Below are 27,524 nucleotides of genomic sequence, written 5' to 3'. Positions count from 1 at the left end.
TACATGCATGCCTGACAGTAGATAAACACCGTGTCAATACGAAAAAAATCACCAAGTGATGTGATTTACGTATTTAACACATATCAACCTATTTATTATATAAAATAGATCTAAAGTAAGATTATTGCAAATCTCTTTTAAATTGAACTAAACTACCAAGATGTGTCAATAATAACCTTTTTACTTGTATATTAATATTACCGAAAAATAAAACATGTATCACAATTTATGAGTTGTGTTTGTTTTTTACATTTATGTCTGAGTTATGGCGATGGGCGATCCAAAAAATAGCAGAATGGCCAATATCGTTCTATATCGTACACATGCGCTGAAAAAAAAAATGATAATACAATGAACAAGTCCAGTAGTCTGTTATTCAAATAGAAAGCTTACTGAGACGCACAAGATGAAGGCCCAAACGACACTGAATAAGAGACACAAACGCACTATCATCAAACCAGACCAAACACTCGTCACAATAGCGTCATCAAAAATGATTGACACAGCGCCCTGGAACAGTCATTGAAAGACGAGTTCACTGTAACACGAGGTTACTGTGGGTTTTAAACTTGTTTATATGCGCAAAATCTTACACTTGTTCCCACTTGATCCAACATCTAACATTAACAGAACTGCTTTTAATCAGTCAGTCATCATAATATACTTTGAAACACATGAAAGTAAGATGTATGTGTGGTCTGTTTCAGAAGAACATTTTGTACGGTATGTCTGGATTAATATATGGTGCCTACAAACATGTTTTTCGTTAAGGTATGGCTACTGAGCTTGCCCCTGGTAAATAAAAGAAAAACAAGCATCAAGCGTTTACGTTAAATTCTTGATTGACGTCATACACCACGCTGTGCATGCAGTCAACCTTTAAGGTATTCGAAAATAGAGAGTGAAACTACTGAGCCCTGAGCTCTTGGTTTAAGCGTGTCGGCCTTAAGGTGTCTTTAACTTTAATTCCGCATTTTCATTGAGGTGGAATATGAAAAGCTACGTACGAGCCAAAATACGTCTGGTAGCTGGATCACGCTGATGCACCTGTTCCAACAACCCCTGATCGACCCTTGATTGCTTGCTCAAGCTGTGTTCCAACAGCAACCCCTGGCTCTTTCTGTCGATGCCAATGTTCGGAGAGACTTGGGTCATCATTCTATTGCTCAGATTCAAGTAGTGGACGCATTACGTCATTGTCGGAACTACTCTGAACCTCAATGATGGGTATTGTAGCGATAAGTGCTAAGTGCTCGCACAAAAAATGTGGCTAGGAGATAATTTTCCAACATAAATATACTCTTGTGGTTAAAACTGCCAGTGCAACAATAAAGCCGTAGTATTAGCTAGTTCTGTCTTTACGCTGAAGCAAATTTACTAAACCCAATTTACTACAGTCGGGTTAAGATGAACCTATCTTACACTCAACAATCTGCGACAGCCGAGTTATTCGTTTGAAGTTCAATCGCCCTTATAGTATATACCAATTAAGTCCTCTGAATACATCTCAACTTGTACTGTGTGGTTGACCGACACCATTGTAAGCGGCCTTATTGTGCATTAAGGGGAGTCTGTAATCTTTTTTTATTTCCACACATATTTGTTACAGTTTGTCTATGACTTTATATCTTTTATAATTATTATTTCTTATTTGTATTATAAAAAATGTTATGTTTATATTTTTCGTGAGTCACTAACTTGCTTTTTAATTATTTTTCTAAATTGTTTGTCATGATAAATGTGAGTGTTAAAAATCGGTTTACAATTGCAGATTTTACTTCAAGCTATTAAAAGTGAAAGATCTACTGTCTCATCACCTTCATTTTAGGGCCTGCCATTTAACATTTCGTCACCTTAGTGCAATAACTGAATAACAGCATATAGAAATAGAATCAGATATTGAGTTCTTGCACTAAGGTGACGATTTATTTATCTATTTGTTATCAGCGATCAATAAACGCAATGTCATAGGGAACATGTTCGTATAAATATTATGCACTTCAACTTATTAAGCAATTAAATAAGGGGAAATACTCCTGTTAAGTCGTTGGATAGGGTTGGGAAGGGTTATCATCAATTTGACAATCATTGTTATGTAAAGACTCTTCTTCATAATTGGGTACTTAGACATCTTGACTCATATTAATACAAGTGATCATAGTTTCAATGTCATGGTAATAGGAATGATTTTTCTTCATAACTGGGACTATTGACATAAGGTCTCATGTAAGGAGAAGTAATCATAATTTAATTTCCTACCATGGTAATTAGAATGACTAATATTCATAACTGGGACTTTTCACTTTTGGTCTGATGTTAAAAGTAATGACCATAATTTGTTTCTTGGACTTTTGAGTTTTGGTTTCATGTTAAGAGAAGTGACGAACATATGTTTCACTACCATGGTTATAGGAATAAATATTCTTCATAATTGGGTATTAAGACTTTTTGACTTGTGTTAAGAGAAGTGCTTAGAACCTGATTCACTACCATGGTTATAGGAAAACTGAACAACAATAATAAACCTTAATAGTTTTAAAAGGGCAGGATGCTGCAGAAGTCGGTCCGGGTACTTTAGAGAAAAGTAAAATCCAATATTGTATCGTGCTGTGAAGAACATTTCGAGATTCACAGAAAATGTTAGGATTTGTGTTTGGATGAAGTACTATTAAGAATCATCTGCCAAACACATGTATGTAAAGTTTAATACTTATTATCATAATATAATATAATAACCATTTGGGTACAGCACCCTTTCAAACTCTTAAGCTAATACCCGAATCATAAATCTGACATATTCAGAGAGACATACATATCACATTTGCAGTACTCTTTGCTTGGTATTCGTTCCACGCACCATCCCCTTTACAGTAACCATCAAGTCACCAAATACACCTTAACTTGTACAAAAGGATGTTAGGTTGAGCAACATCACTATACGCGGCCTAATTTTGCACAATTGATGAAAGCCGTTATACGCCGAGTCATCTAAAATATCCTGAGTTAGTAGGTATATTATCTCTATCTGCCTTATACATTTTTATACAAAGGATTTAAGAGCAAAGAAACACATGGACTCCGATCACAACTCGAATTGAGGGATCGTTTTTCCAGGAAAATATAAAACATACAGGTACACTTCTCCACGCCATTTTAAATCACCTAAATGTTCCAGAGTGCCTGCCCTCTTCAAACTCTACATGCTTGTCGATTCAATTGTAGGAATACACAAGTAAAACCTTTTTTACACAATGAATAATTAAAGAAATCCTGTCGTTTTATTAGGAACTTATATTTCATTTTGTTTTTTTATTTTAAATTTTTCACCCATATTTGTGACAGTATGTCTATGACTTAAAAAATATAATGGTCATACTTTTAACAATGTTCATGTTTATATTTTGTAGGTCACTAACTAACTGCACTAGGTGTCATAATTATTATTAATCTTAATTAAGATCGTTTTAAATTTCAGATCTTTCTTCAAGGACCTACCAGGACCTACCATTTAAGTTTTGTTTTAACTATTTGTATAAGCGATCAATATATTTAGTGCTATAAATAGAATAAACTTGTAAAGCAGAGAAGAAAGAAGAAATTCTCCGGTTAAGTCAATTGAAGGGGTTTAAAAGTGTTATCATCAGTTATGTAATGACGACATAAATTCTTTTCTTTACAATTTATACAGTCTTCACTTTGTGTCTCATGTTAAGAGAAGTGACCACACTATGTGGTACTTGTATATTATAACAAGGTTAAAAATAAAGTCGAAATTGTTCTTAAATCCGGAATAAAGATACAGTGCGGAACTGTTTGCTAAGGCTGACTAATTGTCACGAGTAAATGAAATTCATAATAACCATAGAATCCTGACATAAGATAACAACTGTTTTAAATAAGATAAAACTACCAAAGTTGTATTATAATGTTATTAATTGGGTGATTTCATATTGGCCCAGTAAATATTTGTCCGAGGTTAGCTGCATTTGCTTGAGCCCTTCGGGCTCAGGCAAATACAGCTGACCGAGGACAAATAACTGGGCCAATATGAAATCACATAATCAATAAGTATTTTAATAAAGAACTTTTACCATTTTGGTTAAAAACATTCTTATAACTTACCTTTAGTTCACAGTGAAGCCGTATTTATCCCTTATCCATTCATGGTGTCTGCTTTTCTAGACTTGACTTTGCTGATTTTGACATGCATCCTTAGAGTGACATTGCACATACTTATGAATAAAGCACTGTACATTGTAAGGAAGCATGTCTTTTCGTCTTAAATTCGTAAATCATTTGCCAAAACGTCAAATGTTTCACCTTCGTCGTCCTTTTTGTCGGTGCACAAAATCGTAATAGTCGTAAAATCCACAAACGGGTGAAATGCAACTGTAATATCAAACCGTACACAGTGGTTCAATCATTCAATATGTTCAAGTATTCCAAATAGGTTTATAAGAAGCACAAACTTTTCAAAATAGTCGGAAAACGAAAAACAAAATGACTACTATAATAATTTCCGACATATTTCTCATATTAGGCGAGTTTCGACAGCCAATGAAAATGGCCCATTTCTCAAATCCTATATTAGGCGAGTTTTTAGCCAATCAAAACGGAGGAAACTCATATTAGACGAGTTTTGTTGATATTGGCCGAGTTTGGTCGATATTGAGCGAGTTCTGGCATATATTGTCTTCAATTGTCTGGTATTGGTACCGCTATTGTCTCTGTATCTCGCTAAATACGTAATAGTTGATTAATAATGGTTTATATGACCTTCAGGTTTAAATACTAGCCTAGGGAATATTATGTTAGTCGGTTTATTAGCCTTGTATCACTTTGAGACTCTTGCGTCAAGTCCATATCGCATGAGAATCAACGAGAAGTGATACAACCCCACAGATCAACTGACTAGAATATCTTTTGTTTTCTTTCAAAATTTAAAGTACTTTTAAATAGTATTAGTTTAACTTTCACAAAAGCAATTTAATTCGACGAAAACCGTACGTCCTATTTCTTTCAAATTGTATTGCTGAAGATTAGCGGAATCAGTAAACTCATTATGCAATACACATTTTTCCGGGTTTAAATTTTAGACGGAAATTTAACATGTATTTAACTCTAATGAAATAAAACTCTTTATTTACGAAAATTTCTTTCATGAGATACAAATACTTAAGTTACGTTTTACACTTACTTTAGTCAGGTTATGAACAAAGTATAATACCGGAGTCTTACTGTAGCGATGTTATGCTCAAAACAGTAGTCACGTTATGCTCAAACTGTAGTCACTTTATGCTCAAACTGTAGTCATGTTATGCTCAAACTGTAGTCACTTTATGCTCAAACTGTAGTCACGTTTTGTTCAAACTGTTGTCACTTTATGTCACTGTAGTCATGTAATGCTTAAACTGATATTATGATATGCTCAATCTGTAGTGACTTTATGCTCAAACTGAAGTCATGTTAAGCTAAAACTGTAGTCATGTTATGCTTTAACTTAAGTTATGTTATGCTCAAACTGTAGTCACGTTATGCTCAAACTGTGGTCACGGTATACACATACCGTTGTCTCGTTATTCGCATACTGTAGTCACTTTTTGTTCAAACTGTTGTCACGTTATGCTCAAACTGTAGTCATGTTATGCTCAAACTGTAGTCGTGTTATGCTCAAACTGTGGTCACGGTATACACATACTGTTGTCACGTTATACGCATACTGTTGTCATAGTCATATACAGCTTTCGCGTTATACGCATACTGTTGTCATAGACATATACAGCTGTCACGTTATACGCATACTGTTGTCATAGACATATACAGCTGTCGCATTATACGCATACTGTTATAATAGATATATACAACTGTCACGTTATACGCATACTGTTGTCATAGACGTATACAGCTGTCGCATTATACGCATACTGTTGTCATAGAAATATACTGCTATCTCATTATACACATACTGTTGTCACCGACATATACAGTCGTCCCATTATACACATACTGTCGTCACCGACGTATACAGTCGTCCTATTATACACATACTGTTGTCATGCTTTAATCACGTCATACACATACTGCAGTCACTTATATGCAATTTAGTCACGCTATACACATATTGTAGTCACATGCGCAGTTGAATTAAACAAAATCTGGTTATTAAAATGTAGCCAAACATTGCTTGTCTTGCAGGCGGGCAGTCAGGAGTTCTTGTTTGAGATGTCACCCAGCGCGGTGACTCCCCTGTCGAGTCTTACAGTGAAGGTGGGCGAGAGCGCCGTGTTCACATGTCGGATATGCGGTCGCCCGCGCCCCTATCGTCACATGGACGTTTAACAGCAACATGTCTGTGGTACCGGACCACCGAACAATCACGGCGTACAGGGAAGATGGCGTTGTTACTCTGCAGGTATTTGGACGAGCAAACAAGTTTTACAATCAGTTGTGCGATTATCGTGATTAGCTCTTCTGGCCAAATGGTAATGTGTACGTAGTATGTGCGTCCGTGCGTCCGTGCGTCTGTAAACAATTGCTTGTGAACACGATACAGTCTTCAGTTTTGATTGTATCTCGATGGAACTTGTACAGTATTTAGATATCCATAAGATCTCGGTTCCTTTTGAAAACCAGATCCGCCCATGCATGCCTAAATTATGGGCCTTGAAAGTATAAAAAATCAGTGCGTCTGTAAACAATTGCTTGTGAACACGATACAGTCTTCAATTTTGATTTGTATCTCGATGAAACTTAAGATATACATTTAAGCTCGGTTGCTTTGAAAACCAGCCAGATCCGCCAATGCATGCCTAGATTATGGGTCATGAAAGTATAAAAAATACTATTTTTAGCTAAGTCTATTTTTAGCCAAGTCTACATGAGCAAAGTCTATCTTTAGCCAAGTTTACATGTAAAGTCGCAATTGCTTGTGAATATTTGTTCCAATTATGCCCCTGGGGTCATTACTGGCCATGCCCCGGGTTCACAGGTTTGGTATACTTAAATTGTGAAATGTTAAAAGCATTTTTGTCTGAAACAGCTATGCAGATCCTTACTATGCAGATCCTTGCTATTTTGAACAAGGCTTAATTTAGTGGTCCACTACCATGGTTGTTCAAATTATGCCCTTTGGGTCAAAACTTGCACTGTCCCGGGGGTCACAAGTTTCCTAGAGACTTATTTCAGAAATATTTTCAAACCACAAGGCCCATACCTTTGATATTTGTTGTGGAGCATCATATGATGACCGTCTAGCAAAACGTTTAAAATTATGCCCCTTGGGCAAAAGCTGGCCCCGACCATTTTGTCTTACTTTATTAATTCTTAAAGCTACAGCAATGAAATTTTGACCATGTGTACAGTTTTGCAAACGAGCATCAATGTTGTCCTCGGATGTCCTTGACTTTGACCTTTTGACCAACTTTTTATTTTTAAAGCAACAAAAATGAAATTTTGACCATGAGTGCAGTTTTGAAAGCAAATATTTTCACCCTCTGATTACCTTTACTTGGTACATGCACTGGATTGAAAATGACCACAAGAGCCATGCCAGTAGAGCATAGGCCCTTTTGGGCCTCTTATTGGTATATCTTGTGCGAATGAGCAGTTATTTCCGGAAGTACGGTTGCCAATAAACGGTATTTGTTACGCTTTAAACAAAATGACATTTCAATTAGTACTAATTTCAATGTGTATTAATGATTTATTTTTACAAAAAAACAACATGCTTAAAGCTGCACTAATTTTATTTTTTGTCTTGGAACGAGCCAATTTATGCAAAAATGCATGTAAACCAGTGATATAAGACTGCTGACAAAACAAAAGATTGCAGATATTTATATTTAAGTTAAACAATTGATGTTTTATGCATTTTTCTTAAACCGTTAGTAGCGGTTTTAGCCACAAAACATTAATTTTGGAACGGAAATCTGAAAATCTGCGATCTGATCTCTAGTCAGCAGTCTTTTATCACTGGTTTGCAGATATTTACGCAAAAATATGCTCATTCCAAGAAAAAAAGTTATATTAACGGTAAATCTGTCATAGGGCAGCTTTAATAAAAATTAAGGAGATTTTGTTGTTCCTTTTCTATCATGATCGCTCCATCATTATGCTGTTTTTCAAAAAAACAAAATATCCAAAAACTATATTCTTCCACAAACGTTATACATGTACTGCGTTTCAAGTCCCCCTCTCCTGTTTACAGATCTCCCAGGTGACAGCGGCAGACAGCGGGGAGTACACATGCGTTGCCAATAGCGACATCGGCGGAGTCGTCACCAGGGCGACACTCACAGTGCTGGCCGTCCCGACCCTCCCTCCAAACCGGACATGAAGACGCAGGTGGGAACTTCCGTCCACCTGGAGTGGCGCCCGCCTTCCATCGTATCCTGTAGACAGATACAGGTACAGCGCCTTTAATGTACATGTAGTTTAAAGTTGAGGACTTCTTCTACTTCTACCAGATACTTGCCACATTCAACAAGCTGCCAGGGGATAGCGCAATAAAGTAAAATAAAACTGAAGAAAAAGGTGAGAGTATGTATAGTGAAAGATAAAAATAAAGGAATAATAAAGAGTCTAGATTAAGAGTTTAGATAGTTGAGCCTTATGGGGATTAACTATGCATCCATGAATCACAGTTGAGCTCGTATAAGGCGCATCCTGGAAAATGACTCGCTTTGTCGTAAGAACTCCTGCTGTGGTAGGTCATGTTTAACTATACTGGCCAATGACTTATGAGATGGTGCGGTGTCCGTTGTCCGTGCGTCCGTCCGTATACGAATGCTTATAAACGCGATTCAGTCTTCAGTTTCGATTTGTATCAGTCAAACTTATACAGTAGTAAGATATCCATAAGAGCTCGGTTCTTTTCTGAAGTCAGTCAGATCCACCAACGCATGACTGGATTATGCCTTTGAAATGCTGTAGCTCTAACGAAAGTTTACTTTAAGGGAGACAACTTGTACAGAGAGTCATGTATTATTATAAAGTTAATTTGCCCGTTGCAAAACATATAATTCACTGATTGCTTCCCTTTGAATGTGGGTTTAGTATATTGCCTATAACTAGTATGTACATTGTTTTGATAAAAACAATATCATAAATGTCATGGTAGTAGAGCGTAGGCTCTCGTGGGCCTCTAGTTACTGGAAGTCGCCGGGTATACCCGCTTACTCATTCATCCGCTCTGATAGAAGTGAAGTCAAACCCATAAACATTAATTATATACTACTTTAACGTAAGTTCAATGATCGTTGTTTCCAGGGTTACACAATAGAGTTTAATGAGGTCGGTCTGGATTACTGGCAGGCCGGGATTCCCTACGTGCCCACCACCTCCCAGGTGATAGGAGACATCTCCCCCGGGGGCCATATACCAGTTTAGGGTTCGGGCCAATAACACAATCGGTATGAGCGACCCCAGCATTCTCTCCTACCCCGTTGCCATAAACAACCGAATCAGGTATTTATAGTCCAATGGAGTTTTGTTATATTTAATTAATATTATATAAATATCATATGGCAGCATGTGTGACATTGAAATTGTCAACCCGAGAGCAGAATGTCACCTGACGGTTGACAATATCAATGTCACACATGCTGCGATATGATATTTATTTTATTATACCGAACAAAATGAAGTACATAAAAGGTTTAAACATGTTTTTGATTCATTTAATTAAACAGGTTTAACAAGGAAAACAAAATATAATATAATTATATCTAGGACCAAATTCCAACGTTAATTATGCTAAAATTCCTTAAAAAGCCCGACAGTTTCTGTCGTCTGATGTTTTTGTGTACAGATTGATTAGTGACGTCACTGCTGAATGTGTATAAGGGAGGCAATCACGTCATAATGTAGCTAAAATATTGACGCAGTTATTTGCCTTTATATGACATTCAAAATATCACTGCGGTCACATGACCTGACAGTGAATTTTCGCTTGGTCACGTGTCAAAAAGATTAAAAATGTTTCTGATAATCAAAATATCTCTTTTTCGGGTAATGGGATTTTACCATTGTAGACAAAAGTGAGGTAAAATAATAATAATTTGTGTTTATTATGCCCTGAAGTTTCTCGAAGTGTATCATTGAGTAATTCATGCCATGAGTATTAACTTCGCCACAATGTCGACAAGGAAGTAATTAAATGCTTTGGAGCCTGTAAAACAGCGTTTATATTTACAAAAATGAATCGCATCAATCATACAATAATAAGTTGTTTTTTTAGCTCACCTAAGCACAAAGTGCTCAAGGTGAGCTATTGTGATCTGTCTATGTCCGGCGTTTGTCGTCCGTCGTTCGGCGACAACAATTGGTTATAATCATCTTCTTCTCCTAAACTGCTTGGACAATTTTCATAGGAATGATCCATGGTTGGTGCTTTATCAAAATTGTTCAAAGAAATGAACTCCAAGCAGAACTCTGGTTGCCATGGCAACCTAATGGAAAGTGTCAACAATTGGTTATAATCATCATCTTCTCCTTTACCCCTTGGACAGTTTTAATGAAACTTCAAATGAATGATCCTTGGTTGGTGCCTTTTAAAAATTGTTCAAAGAAATGAATTCCATGTAGAACTCCGGTTGCCATGGCAACCTAAAGGAAAAGTGTCAACAATTGGTTATAATCATTATCTTCTCCTAAACCCGTTAGACATTTTTAATGAAACTTCATAGGAATGATCAATGGTTGGTGCTTTTTCAAAATTGTTCAATGAAATGAATTCCATGCAGAACTCTGGTTGCCATGGCAACCTAAAGGAAAAGCGTTAACAAGTGGTTATAATCATTATCTTCTCCTAAACCCCTTGGACTATTTTAATGAAATTTTAAAGGAATGATCAATGGTTGGTGCTTTTTCAAAATTGTTCAATGAAATGAATTCCATGAAGAACTCTGGTTGCCATGGAAACCTAAAGGAAAAGCATTAACATTTGGTTATAATCATTATCTTCTCCTAAACCCCTTGGACAATTTTAATGAAACTTCATAGGAATGATCCTTGGTTGGTGCTTTTTCAAAATTGTTCAAAGAAATGAATTCCATGCAGAGCTCTGGTTGACATGGCAACCTAAAGGAAAAGTGTCAACAATTGGTTATAATCATCATCTTCTCCTAAACCCCTTGGACAATCTTAATGAAACTTCATAGGAGTGATCCTTGGTTGGTTCTTTTTCATAATTGTTCAAAGAAATGAATTCCATGCAGAACTCTTGTTGCCATGGCAACCTAAAGGAAAAATTACAAAACTTTCTTTGGCAAATACTATGAGGCCTAGTGCTTAAGTATTTGGTGTGTAACATTGTCTATTGGTTATCTACCATGTTTATTAAAATCTGATTGTTATGTAAAGTTTACTCTTGAAGAAAGGGCAGCAAGTCTTGCTATACGGTCTCCCTTTTTGTTGGAGATTCCAATACTTTCTATTTTTAGTAACAAGGGAATAGATTTTAAATTTTATTAAGTCTTCAACATAGTCAGTTCTAAGATAATTATTGTTCTTTTTTTAAGGTTCATAGATTCAAATAATTATTATACACTTTATTCTTTAGAAGAAATTTTATTTTTAGTTTATGATAAATTTAATAATCAGACTTTTCCATTGAACTTCATGTAGATTATTGTAAACTTCATATAGATTATTCTAAGCTACAATCTTATCTTCTGTGTGGATAGTGAATAAGCCTTATATAAAGCAACATTTGGTTCTTAACATTTGAAGGAAGGTGGTGTTGTCCTAGATGGAAGTAGCGATAATATTAGTTGAATCTGTTCTGATATCTGATTTTTAAAGCTTTAAGCAGTTTATTGATTTTATTGGATGGTGCACTGTTTGTTGTTTGTGTATCTATACTAAAAGTTCGTTCAGTGTGCAAGCAATTTAACATAGTTTTTTTTTCAGTGTGCAGGTAATTGAACGAAGTCTTGTCAGATTGCAGGCAATTGAACAAAGTCCTGTCAGTGTGCAGGCAACTGAAAAAAGACCTGTCAGTGTGCAGGTATCTGTACCAAGTGCTGTCAGTGTGCTGTCTATTATCAATTGTGCAGGCAACGGAACAAAATCTTGTCGGTGTGCAGGTATAAGAATCAAATTATGTCAGTGTGCAGTTAATTACCTAGTCCTGTCAGTGTGCAGGCAACTGAACAAAATCCTGTCAGTGTGCAGTCAATCACCAAGTCCTGTCAGTGTGCAGGAAACTGTGACAAGTCTTGTCAGTGTGCAGGCACATGTGACAAATCATGTCAGTGATTATCCAGGCAACATGTTTGACCAGTATGTTTTTCAATATTTTTTGAGAACAAATATCAAGCTATATTGATAACAAAGGTTAAACTCTTTTACTCAGGTGAGCGATTTAGGGCCATCATGTCCCTCTTGTTTATATTTTCACCTTTAATTAAACGATTAAATTAAAAAAAAAAAACACAATTATATTTTCATAAAAGGACCATAATATTTTATCATAAAGGCATGAAGCGGTTTGTTTTTGACGCTAATGGTCTTCCATACTTATCTTTAGAACTGACAGAGACCGCTGACGGCAATTTTACAACGTGGAAAACAACATATGAGAATGACTTCACCGAACTCGAGGAGCTGGAAAAGGTATGATAATTTTGTAACTATCCGTAACATTATTACATGTAAATATTTTACTAAGGGAAGGCATGTCAGTGAAACATACCGTAACATTACTACATGTAAATATTTAACTCCGGGAAGGCATGTCAGTGAAACATTCCGTAACATGATTACATGTAAAAATTTTACTCTGGGAAGGCATGATAGTGAAACATTCCGTAACATGATTACATGTAAATATTTAACTCTGGGAAGGCATGCCAGTGAAACATTCCGTAACATGATTATATGTAAATATTTAACTCTGGGAAGACATGTCAGTAATACATTCCGTAACATTACTACATGTGTAATCCAGTTGAAATTCTGAGAGTTTAAGGGAGACAATTCATGCATATTGATTTTACGTTTTTACCAGTTATTGGTTATTGTTTCCCTTAGACCATGATATGTTATATGGTTGAGTGAATTCTTTGAAATTGGTCAGGTGACTTTGATTATCATTGATGCAAAGATTTTACCCTCATTGTTGAAAACGTTTGAGAAGTTGTGGAAGCTTTTAATTTAATCTTGTCGAGGTAAAGGAAAACTATTATGGTCAGTATTGGTTGCATTTGATCTTTTAACTATTCTATTTGTGTTTGCAATGTGTTGGAAATGTAATAATGCATTTGGTAGATTTGTTAGGCTGAATTATGTATTGTCGTGGTATTAGACTTTTGAGGATTGGTTTCAATATAGCATAATCTGCTAATTGTTCTTTACATTAAATATTGCATTCATGGTTTTGGGTTTTCAGTTATAACCAGCATGAACTGCATTCATCTGAGAGATGTGTGATTGAGAGTGAGGAGTTCAGTTCCTTGTTAGGTGATTGATGTGAACTGTTTTGTACATGTTTGTTTATTGTATATGTACATTGTATGTCATTGTATGTTATGTCATTTTAACGCCACTAGACAATAACCTGACGTATGTGTAATATCATATTTAAGTAACGCATATATTCTTTGTTTACTATGTCCTTATGTTTATATTACAAGAACAGTTATATATGTATTGTAATAAGTAGTGTTACTTCTTTCTTATATTATATGGAATACGGTTATTGGAATCTACATGTTTATGATAACTGAAACGGTGCAATAAAGACTAAAAAACGAACCCGTGCCTTTCTAACATTCCCATAAGAACCATTTAATAAGCTTGGAAAGTTAAGACTGGTAATATTGGCGCCCAACGTGTGTTGTGCCTTTTAGTCCATAAACATTAAATGAATACAGGAGAAATCAGAAATTTAATTTTAAAGAATGGAAAGACAGTGGAAATATTATAATATATGCACCGTATTGAACATCTACATTGATAAAAGTGTATGATTTGGATTATCAGCCTGATTAACATTTGTAGCAGTAATCGACTGCCATAACCAAGTTGATGAATTTGAACATATAGCCATATGGATTGGATTGGATCGTTTGGACTTTCGCTAACACCATATCGGATCGTTTCGTGGTCCAGGTTGTACGTGATGATGTGCCATCGTTCGGGAACCTTCTTTGAAATGCTGGGACGCATTTCAGGCCGCAGGGAGACAGGATGTGTATTGTGATCACCAGGAGACGTATTCTTCAATCATCAAGGACAGAAACTTTGTAGCAGTGAACTTTATTTGTGAATTGTGAATTAGGACTTATATATTTTTGTCTAGTGGCAGTAAAGATCAAGGTTTTCAAGATTACGTGAGTAAAATAAATATTGCATTGGATTTATTTCAGAAATTGCAGTTATTTCAGTAAATCTCTATCCATTCTTATTATTTTCTGATTTTAAAGTTTTATTTTCACAAGGATAACTGCAGTTTTTGATTGAAAAGAGAATATTGATGTACATTTTTGGTGAGCTATTGTAGTGTGAAACCGAAAGTAAGAGTATTTTCACTTTGCATGTACTTTAATACTGGTAAAGGACATTAACTTACTAGGTAACTAAGTTATTTGTATCACTATTTAACATTTAACACTATATTCTGACTATTTTCCGCTACATTGAAACCACTCTGATATTAATTTTAATCAGCTGAGTTTGTTTACATTTGCATTCCAACACATGGTCTACATTTTGCCCTCATATTGACCTAGTTGTGTATTGAATTATATTTGGCAATATTACCCCAGACATTTGATTTTCAAGCCTCAATTGTATTTGTCTTGTATTTAGTCGAGTTTTGGTGAGATCATTTGTGAATTTTGGTCATTTGTCATTGAATAAACTAGGGAATAGTTTCTGACATTTGAAGTGCTACTTTTTGACAGCTGTATTAGCTATTCCGTTTTACCCCCACTTTAGTGACGTTTGCATACTAATTAGTAAAAGTTGACTTTTATTGGTTCTTAAATTAGAAGCTAAAGGTCATGTGACGTGTCAGGTGATTATTTAATAGTAGAGTAACCTTATTTGGAAAGGTCGTGACCCATGAACTTCATTCATCAGGTAATGAATTTACTATGAAGAGATTCTGAAATAAATACACATATACAATAATAGTGATTTGTTTAGATAGACATACTTGTAGAAAAGAATTAGCATAGGTTATTTAGATGAATAGAACTACTTAGTATATATTTTTGACTAAGAAGTATTATAACATATTGGGAAAATTATTTAATTGATTCATGCATTGAATCAATTAAACTTAGAATAAATCTAAAAATAGTTGAGAATAATGAAATTGTTGTGAACAATCTCTGTATTCTTAGTTGAGAACAAATGAGTAAATATAATCTGATTAGTTCGCATTGTACATAAAATACATTTACCAAATTAATTTCTTTACTGAAACTAATTTGACTTAATTTGAACTTTGAATTGTCAGTATTTAAAATAAAACATTGTCATTATTTTAAATAAATTTAACTGGTCATATATTTATTTTACCCCACACTTGTTTTTGTATTTTGAAATGTTTAATATTTGTATTTAATTAACATAAGGGAACTTATTAATGAATTTGTAACTTAGAGTTGTGTCATTTTATGCAGTTGATGATTGTTTACATGAAGAGTGATCATAACAGATGAAAATTGATTATTGATTTTTGGTGACTAATTATTGTGTGTGCAGTGCCTAGTGAAAAGGTACCTTGAATTTAAGCTGTGTATAATGAAAAGAGACACTTGCAATAGAAAATATTTTGGATTGCATTGATAGTTTTGCAAATTATTGTTTGTACTTAGACAATTTGCAATTATTCTATTGTGAATTATTGACACTTAGATTTGTTGTGCAATAATACAACATTACCAATGTGTTTCATTTATCAAAGGCTCATACATTAGTTGATGTTTTAGATTTATCTGAATGACCGATGACACATCTTGGTATAAAAATTTAGAGAAACTTTTTATTGCTACAATGTGATTAAGATTTTGAGTTATTTGATAACTTATTGGTGATAAAGTCTGGTGCATAGATAATGATTGAATGAATAAGCATTGATTTTAAGAGATGACTTAGGTACAGATGATGTTTTGCATGCTGAATTAATTTCTCAATACGTGTAATTTGGGTGATAATTTGGACTTTGATGAGACAAGTTGTTTTGTCGCAGACATTGTACAATTGTGTATTACCTTTAAGCAATTGATGTGATATACTATATGTGATTGCACATAGTGATAAGAAATATTGAATAGTAGATTGTGTTACACGGGACATAAAATTCTGTGGAATTATATGAATACTAGTGACTAGTGTTCAGAAAGTATTTGTGTAATATGTTTGATTCGAAGATAGTGATTATGAATTGAAGTGAATGGAAAAATGAGAACTTCTAGTCTTTAAGAGAAAAACTTGTATGGTAGGATATCAGACATTTTAAAGTGACTTTGAGTTTGTGATTTGATAGTGATATGGTGTTGTGCTGTTGAAAGTGATTGGAATTATGGCAGAAGATTCAGAAGATAGTGAATTTGAGTGGGAATATGAATCTTATCTTTGTCCACGAATTTCAAAATTTATGGGAATAGTGAACAAGATGAAGTGTGCTGGGACACATTTAAATTTGAGGTGGAGATATTGTTGAATAGTAATGAATTTAGTGAAGATATGGTCAAATTAGGTGTTTTGAAGGCTCTGAAGGGATCTGCACATGATGCTGCAAGAAGGCTTGGAACAGAAGCTACTCTGGGACAGATTTTGAACACAGTTGATTGTAGTTTTGGAAAAATAGGGTCAAGGGAAGATATTTTAAGACGGTTTTACTCATTAAGTCAAGATACTGATGAAAGTATTAATAGTTACTCAAGGAGGGTTGAGGTATTGTTCAAAAAGGCAGTGCAATTATGAGGTCTAAAGTCTTCAGATACAGAAAGTTTACAGAATGTATTGTATGCTGGATTGAGGAGAGAGATAAAATATAGGGTAAGGTATAAGTTTGACACAGTGAAAGTGTATGAAGATTTCATTTTTGAACTTAGAAGAATAGAAAAAGATTTTAAGCGAAGTTGAAGAAGATACACATAGTAATGAACATGATGCTTATTGTGGAGCTGGTGTGAAGATTGATGGATATGCTGAAATTGAGAGTGATGTTAAAACTGAACTTCACATATTGCTAGATAGAATTAAAACTTTAGAGAAAGAACAAATAGGGGAAGAACAAAGAAGATGGTACAAGGCAAGCAGAAAGTACAGAGGATATAGGGGTCATTATGATAAAAGAAGACAGAATTATAAACCCAGAAGGCCAATCGCAATAAATATTTTTATGCCTACATGTTTTAATTGCAGACAAAAGGGTCACATTGCTAGACTTTGCCCAAACACTAGATACATGAGTGCTCCTATGACACACAGAGATAAAGTGAAGTAAAGCCAATGAAGTAAAAGTACTTTTGAACAAAATAGAAGTGAATGCTCTCCTTGACACTGGAAGTTGTGTTAGTATTATGACAAAAACTTAGCACATATAGAGATTAAACCCCTTGATAGTGTATTGAAAATTGAAAATGTGCGGATGGCAATACCTTACCATATGAAGGCTATGTAGAAATAGATTTGGAAGTTCAGAAAGGAATACCAGGCTCAGATGTACTTAGATGCATGTTTTTGGTCACCACAGATACTAAGTACTCATCTACAACACCACTTATCATTGGAATAAATATTTTACAAGTTTTACTAGATAATTGTGAACAAACACATGGTGAACAATTTCTTCATAGAGCTGGATTATATGTACCTTGGTTTTTGTCATTTAGGTGTATGGTAGTTAGAGAAAGGGAATTAAAGAGAAACAAAGACAGACTTGCCATTATCAGAAGTGCAGTAGGAGAGAAGATTGTACTAAGGCCAAATGAAAGTAAACATATAAATGGATATATAGACAAGGCAGTTAATCATGCAAAAACCACAGCAATTATTCAAGAATCAAATGAGAGCACCTTGCCATCTTATGTTGATATCACACCAGGAGTTATAACTTATGAATATGGAAAAAGCAAGAATGTGATAGTGAATGTATCCAACATTACCACCAACACAGTTGTTATCAACCCTAAAGCCATATTATGTGAACTGCAACCCGCCAAGGTTGACGAAGAAGTGTTCAACAAGATTGAAGAAGACAAGTCAGATGTACTTAAGCAGATACATGTTGATGAAGACAATAACCTAACTTTAGATAAAAGTAAGAAGATAGATAGTTTACTTGAAAAGCATAGGGACATTTTTTCAACATAAGACACAGACATCGGACATTGCGACATGATTACGCATTGGATTGACCTTTTACCAGTTTGCCAAGCACCCTTCAAACAACCACATCGCAGAATTCCACCTCAAATGATAGAATGCAACCTGTAACTATCTCCCGAGAAATGCTTTCTCATACAACAAAAAGTTCATTTTCTTGGACATGTAGTAAGTGGGGAAGGAGTGGAGACCGATTCGGGAAAGATAGAGAAGGTGAAGAACTGGCCGACTCCAAAGAACAGTGGTGAACTGAGGTCCTTTCTAGCGTTCGCGGAATATTACAGCAGATTTATTAAGGACTTTTCGACGATCACGAGACCACTTTCAGACCTACTACCAGGAACACCGACAAAGAAAGGAAGACACAAGAAGCCTAATCAAGACTGGAATTGGACCAGAAAGGACAACAAATATTCGAAGAACTCAAGGTCATTCTTTCAAGCCCACCTACTCTAGCTTACCCAGATTTCACGAAGCCATTTGAAATACATACAGATGCCAGCACTAGAGCTCTGGGGGCAGTATTGTACCAAACACAGGATAACCAAAAGAGAGTGATAGCCTATGCCAGCAGGTCTCTTTCCAAAAGTGAACGCAATTATCCAGTACAAAATGTTTTTAGTTTTTAGCGCTAAAATGGGCCGTCACAGAGAAGTTCTCAGATTACTTAAAAATGAATACCTTTGAAGTTTACACTGACAATAACCCGCTAACATATATTCTCACAACAGCTAAGCTGGATGCGACAGGCCACAGATGGGCATCGGCATTAGGGAACTATAACTTTACAATTCATTACAGAGCAGGACTTAAGAATTCAGATGCAGACAGCTTAAGTAGGTATCCAGAGAGAGATGAGGAGGAGAAGACGCTTGATGACGAAGCAGTTAAGGCCATATGCAATAGCACACATGAGACACCACTGATTCAGACAATACCAATTATGAATATCAACCTAGTAGAGACATTAGAAGAGGCAGGACAGACGTTAGCTCAGAAGGAGTTGAGAAGTGAGAAGAAGTCAGAGACAGGAACCGATGATAGAGAAGTGGAGAAGAGCTGTGATAGATGAAAGGTTACCCGGGAATATACATGGTTGGGATGATATAGTGATGAGGAGGCATTTTAAGAATTTGATGATGAAGATGGGGTTATGTATAAACACATAGGAGAAGGAGACATATGTTATGACCAATTGATAGTACCTCCATAGGGAAGAAGTCTTAAAAGGAGTACAAACAGATGTAGGACATCCTGGAAAAGATAGGACCATGTCACTACTGAAGAAAGGTTTTATTGGCCAGGAATACAGCAAGATGTGGAAAACTGGATTAATAATTGCCAAAGGTGTCTCAAGAGAAAGACCCCAACCAACACAAGAGCTCCATTAGTCAACATGACGTCAACATATCCACTTGAGAGAGTTTGTATTGACTATTTGGCACTGGAACCATCCAAAGGCAACATTTCAAACATCTTAGTCATTACATACCATTACACTAAATTCGCGCACGCAATTCCAACAAAGAACCAGACAGCTAAAACCACGTCAGAAGCTCTTTTCAACAATTTTATAGGTCATTACGGTATACCATCCACCTTACATTCCGAGCAAGACGCAAATTTTGAGTCTGAGACAATACAGGAACTGTGTAGACAAACATGAAGAAGTCAAGGACAACACCTTACCACCCGATGGGAAATGGTCAGACAGCGAGAATGAATAGGACCCTCCTAGACATGTTTTGGACATTAGAGCCTAAACAGAAACAGGACTGGAAGCGGTACATTGCGCCATTAGTGTTTGCCTACAATTGCATCCCTCACGAGACAACAAAGATATCACCTTACGAGTTGATGTTCGGACGAAGACCGAGATTATCTACTGACGCAGTTTTTGACGTAGAGCGAGATAGCATCAAGAACCCAGCAACTAGGGAGTATTTAGAAGACCTTAGGGAAAGGATGAAGAGAACTAACGAAGTAGTTCAAGAATACACACAGAAGTCGAAAGCAAAACAGAGAACAGGATACGACAAAAAGGAAAAAGGCGGTTAGGATAGAGATAGGAGACAAAGTATTAGTAAAGAAACTAGCGTTTGATGGGAAGCACAAAATCGATGACAAATTTGAAGAAGAGATGTACGAGGTCGTGGATCAGCCTAGAAGTGAGATACCAGTGTTCAAGATCAGAGGTAGAAGATCAGGATTATTGAAGACACTTCACAGGAATCATTTGTACCCGGTAATTGCCAGGGAGACGACAATAAGGAAGTGGAGCAAGAAGATGAGGAAAAGAAAGTGAAAGAAGAACAGGGGAAACAGTCATCTACTGAAAGTAGAACTGAGATACATAAGGAAGAAGATAATGTATATGAAAAAATAGAGGCGATGTCGCAGATGAAACAGAAAGTGAAACTGAAGAGGGATATGGGTGTGTAGACATGACACACCGAAGTGGGGACGCCTACCATCCAAGAGGAGCAAGTGAAGTTAAAACAGGTAACGGTACAAGAGGAAAAGAAATAGAGGATAGAAGAGATAGAGATGATATTGTTGACCAACATATAGAGCATAGAGCTGAGGAAACAGATGATGTTGGTAATGAAAGGGAACAGCCCTCTCAGACGAATGAGGATACAAGACCAAAGGTAGTTGAAGATAACACAACAGGAACTACAGTTGGAGACAGGAACACTGAGGACACTAGCAGGAGAACAGACCGTACAGATGAAGAAAGAGAAGAAACTGATGATATCACTATAAGGAAAGATGTGATAGAACAGGTAGAAGTAGACAGAAATGCTACAAGAGACACTTGAGATCAAAAACAAGAAGGTCAGATAGATGAAGTTGATGAGAGAGAAGAAATTGCAGAGGAGCTAGAAATAAGAAGGTCAGAGAGACAGAGAAGACCACCAGATAGGTACAGAGATTACCAGATGAAACAGATGGTTCAGAGACAACCTGATTCAAGGATTGAAGCTCTTGATATTCTAGCACAGTCAGGAGCATTGAGAAACTTAGATTTGATTGTGGCACAGAACGTGATAGAGTCTCTGATGAAGTAGATTAAAATGAAGTAGATTAATAGAGCTATTGAACCAATTTTATGTTTTATTGATACATGTTTTTATCAAAATGTATCATGCATATTGATTTTACATTTTTACCAGTTATTGGTTACTGTTTCCCTTAGACCATGATATGTTATATGGTTAAGTGAATTCTTTGAAATTGGTCAGGTGACTGTAATTATCATTGTTGCAAAGTTTTTCCCTCCATTGTTGAAAACGTTTGAAAAGTTGTGGAAGCTTTTAATTTGATCTGGTCGAGGTATAGGAAAACTATTATGGTCAGTATTGGTTGAATTTGATCTTTAAACTATTCTATTTGTGTTTGCAATGTGTTGGAAATGTAATAATGCATTTGGTAGATTTGTCAGGCTGAATTATGTATTGTCGTGGTATTAGACTTTTGAGGATTGGTTTCAATATAGCATAATCTGCTAATTGTTCTTTACATTTAATATTGCATTCATGGTTTTGGGTTTTCAGTTATAACCAGGATATGAAATGCATTCACCTGAGAGATGTGTGATTGAGAGTGGGAGTTCAGTACCTCAGACCTGGTAGGTGATTGTTGTGAACTGTTTTGTACATGTTTGTTTATTGTATACGTACATTGTATGTTATTGTATGTGTTATGTCATTTTAACACCACTAGACAATTACCTGACGTATTTGTAATATCATATTTAAGTAACGCATATATTCTTTGTTTACTATGTACCTTATGTTTATATTACAAGAATAGTTATATATGTATTGTAATAAGTATTGTTACTCTTCTATTTTCAGAACGTTCTCTCTTATATTACATGGAATACGGTTATTGGAATCTACATGTTTATGATAACTAAAACGGTGCAATAAAGACTAAAAAAATGAACCCGTGCCTTTCTAACATTCCCATTAGAACCATTTAATAAGCTTGGAAAGTTTAGACTGGTAATACATGTAAATATTTAACTCTGTGAAGGCATATCAGTGAAACATTCCGTAACATGATTACATGTAAATGTTTAACTCTGGGATTGCATGATAGTGAAACATTTCGTAACATTACTACATGTAAATTTTAACTCGGCTAATTCTGTTGTTACTTATTTTTTCTGTATTGAATTCCGCTTACAGTTTTAAGCTGCAGCTATACATGGGTCTAGTTGCGGAAGAGAGTCCCGAATAGCGCTCTGTGAAAGCGCTTCTTACCTAACAAGCGACCTGAATCAGGGTTTAGAGGTAGGTACCGTTGCGTAGCGATCGATAGTGCTAGATAAATCGCCCCTGAGAACGTAAATATGGATATTTATATACGATGATTGTTCGTATGCTCAATAACTTACACAAGTATACGTTTTAACAACTCCAGGGGTCGGTTCTCGGTTGTTAAGAAAACGTCTCAGAACTGCTCCGGTCAACATTTTGCCGCCAAGTACATAAAGAAGCGCGGCACGTGCAAGGCGCTCGTGGAGACCGAATACAACACCGTACAGAGCCTGCAGCATCCGGGCATCGTCCGCGTGCATGACTTGTACGAAACGCCCGACCACTATCTTCTGATTATGCAGCTGTGAGTGTTTTGATGCCAAATATATACTTATATAAACCCAAAGATCATTGTCAGATATAACTTTGGTATTCTTTACGTATACATGTATTGGATAACCAAAACAGATCATTTTATGATTTGAATGGATTGTTTACTTTCACTACTGATCTCGGATTCCCTTTTATAGAACTCTTACATCCGTACGCATATATATATATATGCGCGGTGATGAGACCACTTAGCTTTGTAACTATGTATTTAGGATTGCTCACTTAGATATTAAGGTATAGCGATATAGTAAATACAGTAGCTGAAAGAATGCGTATCATGACCCCGCATACTTGACTGCCCAGCTACTTGAGGCCATTCAGTACCTGCATAACTGCAGGATTGCCCACTTAGGTTTTAACAACTAATATCAGTGTATAAACTGCATTCTAAAACAAAATGATATTCGTCGCATAATCTGATAACAGATTAAGACTTTCATGCAACTCATTATTTGTTAAGCTTTATAATAAATAAATATTTTTTAAATGAATCTATATCAATACCAATGATTTACACCTTTTTCACAGAAAATAGACTCTAGATCTTATGAATACATAGAGAACAAGAATGGCGATAAACATTCTCCCTGCCTCACGCCTAGTAAAAATTCATTCGTTTCACTCAAATTGTTACAATAATTTACTCTCGACTTAACTGAAGAGTACATAGGTTCAATAATGTAAAATATTTTACATCGTACTCCTAGCTTGATAAGTTTTCACCAAAGATTGTCTCTGACAACATAATCGAAGACTTTAGTAAAATCGATAAAAACACAATACAATTGTTTCCTTTGGTTAATGACATGCGCTAATAAGCTATGAAGTACAAACATATTACCTACATTACTCTTATTCGATCCAAAACCAGCCTGTGTTTCAATATAAATATTGTAATTTCGAGATAACAGAGTCTGTTGTTCAAAATACGTAATCCGTATTTGGGCATGCAATGTATATATATATTTCTTTGCACATTTTCCTTCACTTGCACCTTATTTTATCCAGCCGGAGAACCTGCTACTAGACATCAGCAACTCGGTTGCAATGGTGAAGCTGACGGACTTCGGTGACGCTCGACACATCTACAACAATTACTACGTGCACGCGGCTTCCGGTGACCCAGAGTTCCTCGCACCGGAAATAGTCGCCGGCACTCCCGTCGGTCTTCTCTCAGATATATGGTATGGAAATGAGGAACAAAACTTATTACATATTATTAACAATAATCACTGTTTGTAGTACTGCTTGTTTGTACTGGTTTAAATCGATCCTTGACATGTTTATGCTTAAAAACATGTTCAGTATTCAGGGGCGTAACTGAAAACTTTTAAATGAACGCCCTTCGATATTAAAAAGGTATTTTATTTTTTTGGTCTCAGTGTGAGAATTTTATGAAGAAAACAGTATTTTAAGAACCGTGTTCGAAGCATTATTTTCGCGAACATTCGGTGTGAATTGTAAGCCTTCGATTTGAACTCCAAAATTTAAGATTGAAGCACGTGCGTGTTTGGAGGAACCTTAAGGATTTGTTCGCCCGGGCGTACTGGAGTACGCATATAGTCTTGATTTGTATAATGCTTGTTTCATTTTTGCGTGTTAAGATTTTGAGTTTGCATATGATTGACAGTTTACTACTTTGTGCTTTGCTGGGATTTATCAAACAATACAACGCTATAGCTTACCGTTGACAATGTGTTCTTTACAGTGTTACATAGTAATTGTGGTTCTGTATGCCTTGCTGACCTTAGACGAATGCGAAGAGAAGACTTCCTCCAACATTATGAGGTACAAATGACTGCCTTGCCTATTAATCGTGTACATTGATATATACTGTAATGTTAATACCCTTTATCGGTATCCTCAGGGCGGTGGGTGTGGTACTGTACGTTATGCTGAGCGGCGTGTCCCCGTTTTTAGACGAAAGCGAAGAAGAAACTTGCTCTAACATTCTGAGGACCGACTTTTGCTTTCCCGAAGAGTTCTTCGCCGGCGTCACTGCTGAGGCAAAGGAGTTTATTAAGACGCTGCTCGTCGATGACATGGGGTGTGTACATGTTGTCTTTGAACATTTTGACAGTTATTTTTCATCTAAATACCACGAAATCCTAATAAAAAGCAATCAACTATGTCTCTTGTTTAACGGGACCATGCCATATTACAAAACAAGGATAGCACACAACTGTAAGCACAATACACATGGACAGAATTTGTTTTGTTTTTAGAAAGCGGCCCACCGCGCATACGTGTCTTGACTCCGCCTGGCTGAAGAGGGCGGCGCTTCACCGAAGGAACTAGATTAGGCCCCGCCCTATCTCAACTGCCCGTCTTGCTCATTTCCTGGACAGAAGGCGACACCTGGTGAGATTTTAAATAATGGATCAATAGTTAAGGAATGATATTCGAGTTCAAGCCGATTTGAATGGATTGAAAAATAGGTTGTAATGTACACATGACAGTTGTATTTTGCTAATAAAATTGATTGAGCTTTAAAATTGTGTACTGGAAAGTAGAGAGTAGTATTGGTTTGGCAGAGCGATAATCAGGGGCGGGTCCAGGAATTGACATAAGAAGGGGCGTAATTTAGGGGTGCAACCTTTTGACATGAGTACCTCTATTATAATTATTTTTTATGGTTTAAAATGCTGGCAGGGGGTTCTGAATTTTTTAAACCATTAAAGTCAGAAATGGTGCATTATGAGCGTATTTTATTACTTTTTTCCGATATGGACACATAAAGTGATTTTGAACGAATATTGTTAAATGAAATATCGGCACGTACCACGGTCGATATCGCTACTTCGGACCAATGTTAGGTAACATCGGATGAGCAGTATCGGCCCGGTAACGTCATGTTGGTCAGAATGAGCAATATCTGCCCGGTTATGCAACATCGATCCGGGTACGCACTTTCCGCGCGCTACGCAATAATTTCCTAGCTGTTACCGTGCAAGGTACCCAAACATAATGATTGGTAATTAATTATATTTATAGAAATATATGTGTTACTGTTAATAGTAAATATAGTATAATGTGTTTTTATTTTTGTCAGGTTTTGGCCACATCTTGATAAGAAGCGACGTTGGTGCATCTGACGAGAGACATATATCTTAACTCTTTATTATGACTTTGTGTGTATATTAGGTGTCTTTCAGCAGCCTTTTCTCACCTATCGTGTTACCTCAACATATATAGGACCAGGTCCCAGTGACTCGAACATACTCAAGTAATTTATCTTTACTTATCTCGAATTTTTTTACAACTTAACAGCGAAACATGGGTAAAACAAAGAAATGTTTTTACTCTGTCAGAATCAAACTTATGGATTATATTTACTGTATAGAGACTTGTTTGGAGAAACAGAAATTTTGTTCTTTATTAATAATCAAGTTATAAAAGGAAATACTCGCACAATTAAAATAATTAAAAAAGCAATTATATGGAAAAAATAGATTGTATTTGATTTTTGTTCACATTATACTCGGGTTTTTTAAAAAAAACCTTGAGAATTTTCAAGAAACTGGGGCTAGATTTGTGTATATTCTACAAAACCAAACTGGACCCCTTAAGTGAAGCTAAAATCCGTTTATTATACCAATTGTTCGAGCTGTAGGTGCTTCAGCGCTGTATAAATTCAATGACTCGGATTGTGCGTGCAGGCCCGAATAAAAATTGTTATTATTAATGGAAATCTTTTGAATACGGCCTAGCTTTTAAGTTTGAATGAATTATAACAAGGCTCATGCACTCAAAGCAAATGTTGACTGAAGTACGACTCTCTTTAAACAGACGTCCATACACTAAACCTTCTTGTCATACTTGGTATTTAATGACAAAATAGTTTATGGCACAGATTCTTTAATTAAACTGAACATTTTACAAGTTTCAAACACGCCCAAGTCGATTACTCCCTAATATAACCATGGGCTTCCAATCATTCATTTGATTTATTTATAAATTTTGTTTGCATGAGGCTGGGCTTTATGTATACGATGTACAATAATGTGACGTTTAAATGTCCGATGAACCCATATTGTGTTGGTATCATCTGAAAAAGGTTTAAAGGGACTAGACACCAGATGATACAATTGCATGAAAAAAAAGGAAATTGTCAAAAGCTTACACACGATTGATATTGTTGTGCACAACGCATAAAAAAATCTTACTTACTGATGTATCTTATCGCTAATGACAGATATCCAATACGAATTTTACTGGTAAACACCAGTTGTTTGAAAATATGTTTCTCTACTAAACGCATGACGTTCACATGCTTGATATACACACTATAACTTGGAAACCGTTATGCTTTTTTTACGAGTAGATTCAGCTGAAACAGCGACAAAATATTCTTTTTATCATGTAGAGTGATGTATTATCGTCTTTATACAAGCTCCTATTGACAATTATAGGCTTGTTTTGTGGACATACTGAGGTGGCAGATTTTGGGACCTTCTGGTGTCTAGTCCCTTTAATGTGTAAAGGAAAAATATGTAAACATGACACTGATACAAATAT

General features: G+C 35.8%; 1 pseudogene; it reads left to right on the top strand.

The window, feature by feature from the left end:
- Window positions 1-756: 756 nt before the first annotated feature.
- LOC128241290 (kalirin-like) lies at window positions 757-26,076 on the top strand (annotated as a pseudogene).
- Window positions 26,077-27,524: the final 1,448 nt, after the last annotated feature.

This window comes from Mya arenaria, chromosome 7, assembly GCF_026914265.1.
Source record: "Mya arenaria isolate MELC-2E11 chromosome 7, ASM2691426v1".
NCBI classification, from domain to species: Eukaryota; Metazoa; Mollusca; class Bivalvia; order Myida; family Myidae; genus Mya; species Mya arenaria.
Note: the sequence above shows the minus strand (reverse complement) of the source record. Positions and strands in the feature narration are given on the sequence as shown.